The following is a 5,557-nucleotide window of genomic DNA, read 5'->3' as shown; positions in this document are numbered from 1 at the left end:
GCGTACGAGCGTGGCTGTGGACTATGGTGGGATGCACTGGAGCCCATTTTGCTCTTCCTTCACATAGGCGTAAGCCGCTGACCACTTTCCTCAGTTACAAGTGGTTCCTTTCCGCCTATGAATCCATAGGTGTGAGGAGCCTTTCAGAGTTACAGTCCGAGTACTCGGTCCGGACTGCTATGATGGTTGCTCGCAGGGCTGAGATTGCTCGGAAGCGGGGAAAGGGGCGTGCCAAATCTCTTCTCACCGATGATGAAGAGCTCCTTCCTACGGGTGACGAGGACGAGACCTCCGAGGAAGAATATGTGGATGTAGATACCGACAGAGGAGAACTCGATACCGGTTTGTCCCGCTTCCCTGATTTTCCTTCTCCATTCTAATTGGTATAAATGACAGCTCTTGTTTATTTAATGAAATGGCTATTGTCACTTTAGGTAGGACAGTCGACGATCATGAGCCGCCAGCTCCTACACACGTTGAAACGTGTGACAGGCCTGTGCATGACCGACCCGTTGGTCCTCGGAGGGTTGGTGCCCCGAAGAGGAAGAAGACCGCACATAAGCCCCACGACGGTCAGCGTCCCTACGGAGTGGACTTAGGAAGCACCGCCGGTGGAGGGGAAGGTAACATTTATTTTCATTGCTTTAAGGTGATTCACCTTTTGGGATTCGTAACCACGTTTTCATGCTCCAGGGTTCTTCGAAGAGGGCGAACTCCCACCGGGTTCGGTATCTCCTGGTTCCGATAACATGGATTGCTTTATGCAGCAAATGTGCGACGCCCTTCATGACGGGTCTCTGGGCATCGATCTAAACATCGATCTTGAGCAGATGAATAATGTCGAGCCCGCAGTCCCCTATTCAGGTATATCTACATCCGACGTTATTTTCCTCAAGCATGGGGAAGGAAGATCTTCCGTTTTTTGCTGCAAGTATATTTTTTTTTTTCGAGCTTTCCTCATCTTTCAACATTCAGGTTACCCTGCAGATGTCGCGATGGAAAGGCCAAGCTTCTCGAAAACCGATGCTGGCTTATTAGCTGACATGCTGGCTGAGCAGACTACCAGAGGAACCGAGAGACCATTCTTTGGGAATGATTCATCCACCGGTATATATCTGGTTCCCTTCATCTTGCCTGATCTTTTATCTGACTAATGAAAGATTAATATTACAGCGCCAACCATTGGGATTAGTCCAATATCGATTCTCGGCATATCTAGCTTGCCTCGGAGTGACGGACTCGTAGGTACGCATACGATTTAAGGATATCGTACTTCTCTATGTTCATCTGACTGTTGACTAATATATGAGTGCAATCATAGGACCAGCCACCGGGGCTGATTCTCAGATGCCTACGGATGATGGATCTATAGGTATGCAGATGATTTTATTATCCCAATCCTCCTTATTTGTCTAAATTTTCATTTTGACTAATAAGAGGGTGCCACCATAGGACCAGCCGCTTGGGCCGATACTCTTATGACTCTTAGCATTCCGGCTGCATCTGAGGACGGGGGGATTGCAGGTATGCATACGATCTTCTTGTCCCGATTCTCCTTATTTGTCCAAATTTCCATTTGGTTAATATAGGAATGTAACTGTAGGACCGGCCGTTGGGCTTGATACTACTACAGTTCCCGGGGCTGAAAGCTTGCATAGAAGTGGTGCCTCCCCACCTTTGCCGAGTGGTATGAGCAATCCGCCTGCAGGGGTTGATATACCCTCTATGACTCCTTCTGCCACTGTCTCAGAGCCTGTCGGATCTCAACCTGAGGGGACGTCCGTTGGCGTTGGTATGCTCAGAACTTGCCTTTTGAATTTCCTTATCGTATTCGATAATCCGCTGAACTTCTATGTTGTTGCTTGTAGGATCTCGATCTTCCCTATACGAGCGTGTCCGCGCCCTTTTGGTCGATACTGATCCTGACAGAGAGGCTTTTCGTACGGACCTCAGCTTCTTCACTGCCTTTTATAACGGCCTGATCGAGAAACTTCTTCATAGAGGAGGCGGCTTCGATCAGTTCAGGCGTTCCTTTTCTCGCCACATGATGATGATGAGGGAAGAAGGATACCTGGAATTGGCCGACTCCTTCATTACCGATTTCGCTGCCCTGGAGTTAGAGATACGAGAGTTGAAGGAGTTGGAGGTTAACGGGGCTTCTTCTTTCGTGTCCTCCCAGTTGGAGCATAGGATGGCACAGTGGCGTGACCTGAGATCTTCCATCGGGTGCGAGCTTCAGTCACATGAGAGCTCCATTGCGCAGCTAATGGCTAATGTGGCGAGGAAAGATACGGAGAGAGCTGAGCTACTCCGCTCTTTGGACTCGAACCGCGAGGAAACGACTAGGTTGAAAGAGGCCTTGAAGTGCGTTGAGGAATCTACTGCTCTTATTGTAAATGACCTGGCTGGACTAGAGCGTTCTCGTGAACAGGCACTCGAGGAGCTCGGATCCACCCAGGAGAGACTGATGAAGCTGAAGAGTGAAGCCGCGGAGATTTTAAGCAGTTCTGAGGAATCTGCCCGAGCTGATCTGCAGGCGGGACTTGAGCGGAGTTATGTAGATAGACTTTTTAGCTTAAAGTCTCATATTCTCAGCCGCCAGCTGTCTTCGGGCTAACGAGCTTCTTGTTGTATGCTTTTGACTCGGCCTATTAATAGAAACTCCGCATTTACTTCTTTCTTGTGATTTTTCTGTATTTATTCTGAATGACAAGTTTTATGGGATTTTTGGCAAACCCCCAGCCCTCAACGGGTTTGATATGTCTTTACCGATTACCGTTTGAAATCGGACTAGCATGTGAATTATTAAAGCCCGTCTCCATGTAAAGTTTTGCTAAGAGAGTAAACTCTCTGAGGCTTTGTGCTATGATTTTGAATACATAGGCTTCGTCTTTCTCACGGGAATAGACTACCCGGCAACGCGTGTTAGGCGTTGACTTATCCCTACTTAGGCTTCGGGATGAAATTCCCCGTGCATTGAGTGCCCGGATTGGAAGTCGTGCTTTTCTAAAAGCAAAGACAGACTGAGAAACGGGAGAGGAAGAATTTTATATTCTATCTCCCGGTGCTGAAGAGGAAGAATTTTATATTCTATCTTCGGCCGGAAAGGAAACGGGAGAGGAAGAATTTTATATTCTATCTCCCGGTGCTGAAGAGGAAGAATTTTATATTCTATCTTCGGCCGGAAAGGGAACTTGAGGTGGGATCCCCCACCCCCAGAATCCGGAATGATGAACTGGGAGTGGGTTCTCCACTCCGAGCATCGGAAAGGTCCGAGGAGAGGAAGAATTTTATATTCTATCTCCCGGTGCTGAAGAGGAAGAATTTTATATTCTATCTTCAGCTGGAAAGGAAACTCGAGGTGGGATCTCCACCCCCAGAATCCGAAAGGATGAAACTAAGAGTGGGATCTCCACTCCGAGAATCGGAAAGGTTCGAACGACACTACCTTTTATAGGATTGGTCATTTGAACCCAAAGAACCCCTCATTCATTGAGGAGAAAACCCAATTTCAACCCTAACTTTTATAGGTTTGGTGGAAAAAGGGGACAAAGGTGGATTTTCGTTTATCGAAAAGGAGTGACTCGACCTTAGTCTTGACTATCTGTAGGCTTGACTAAGCGAGATCGGGAACAATCCTAACTTTTATAGGTTTGACTGTTCCAAGTGGACCTCTCGTTCATGGAAGGAATCGAGAGAGGAATTTGGCTTTGGCCCTAACTTTTATAGGTTTGACCAGAAAGCAAAGAAAGTGGAATACGGGTAGCAAAGAAAGTGCCAACTCGTATCATCACTCAAAGGGAGATTTTAACGCTAGGCGTTTAGGACCTAGCATGTTAAATCTGAGAAATGCCAATGACTGGCAGATGGAAATGTTGGTGGATCCACTGTCGTTTAATTTGATCAGCGGATGGTTTGGTGAGGAAAGATTAACCTATCAGAAGATTGGATCTCCTCTCACAAAAATAACTCATAAGAGTTAGAGAATTTTGATAAAAATAAGAAGAAACATTCTAACATTCAGAGTTCGAATGTAGATTTCTTATTCGTCAATTCCACAATGACTGGGTTATCCCTAAGAATACCCATGTGGTATTCTTCCGGGAACTTCCCGATGCATTGGTTATCCAAAAAGATACTAAGGATAGTATCTTTTCAGGAATTTGCCGTTTATCGGCATCATGAGCCGGTCGCCGTCTTTGGTGACAAGGCGATAGGCGCCACTCGAGTAGACTGTCTCCACTACGAATGGTCCCTCCCATTTGGGTTCGAATTTACCCTTCTTCTTGGAGTTAAGGATCATAGGCCGCCTTTCAGCTAGAACCAAATCCCCTTCTTTGAAACTCCTTTGTCGAACCTTTTTGTCGAAGGCTCGAGAGATTCTAGCTTGGTAAAACTCGATATGCTGTTGAGCTTCCAGGCGCTCTTCATCAAGCCTCTCGAGTTCTTCGAGGCGTTTCTGATGTTGTTCTTCGGTCGTCATCTGGGTTGAAAGAACGATCCGAAGAGACGGGATTTGAATCTCCAATGGAAGAACAGCTTCACATCCGTATACCAGTGAATACGGGGTCGCTCCCGTTGGTGTGCGCACCGTGGTCCGATAGGCCCATAGAGCTGCGCCAAGCTTGTCATCCCAGTCTCGTTTGTTAGTTTTCACGATCTTTGACAAGAGTTTGATGATAGTCTTGTTGAAGGCTTCAGCTAATCCATTCGCTGTAGGATTATAAGCCGTCGACGAGATGTCCTGAATTTTAAACTTTTCGCAGAACCTTATGAAGGCGTTGCTGACAAACTGAGGACCGTTGTCATGTATGATTCGTCTTGGAACACCATACCTATAGATGATGTGGTGCTTGATGAATCCAATGACGTTGCTCGTCTTAACTTCTCTGAGTGGAATTGCTTCGGCCCATTTGGAGAAGTAATCGGTAATTGCCAAGATGAACCGGTCGCCCTTGACTGATGGGGGATTGATAGGGCCAACAATGTCCATTCCCCAAGTCTCGAACGGCCATGACGTAACCGAAGGATGCAGATGCTCCGGAGGTTGGTGCACATAATTCCCGTGCACTTGGCATGCATTACACTTTCGGGCATACGCAATCGCATTACTCATCATGGAAGGCCAAAAATACCCCATTCTTCTGATGCGGTCATAAAGCTTAGGACCAGGTTGGTGTGCGCCACACTCTCCTTCGTGCGCTTCCCTAAGGACCTCTTCAGCTTCTTTGGTTGATAGGCAACGCAATAGCAACCCATCGTACCCCCTGCGGTATAGCGTTCGATTCTCTGTATTGTAGTAGAATCTGGGTGCTCTTCGCCGGATTGACTCTCTTTCCTTCACATCTTCTGGCAAGATTCCATGCAAGACGTAGTCGATGATGGGGAAACGCCAATCTCGTGGTTCGAACTCGATTTGAGTAGCGTGTACCTCTTGAACTTCTTCTTCCTCGGCATCTTCACTGTAAAGCGGCACTAGGAGTTGGTGAGTTCTTACCGTAACAAACTGCTCTGCTTCGGGAGGTTGTGCCAGAGATACGGCCAATGCTGCTAACGC

Source organism: Asparagus officinalis, chromosome 3 (genome assembly GCF_001876935.1).
Source record: "Asparagus officinalis chromosome 3, Aspof.V1, whole genome shotgun sequence".
NCBI classification, from domain to species: domain Eukaryota; kingdom Viridiplantae; phylum Streptophyta; class Magnoliopsida; order Asparagales; family Asparagaceae; genus Asparagus; species Asparagus officinalis.
Note: the sequence above shows the minus strand (reverse complement) of the source record.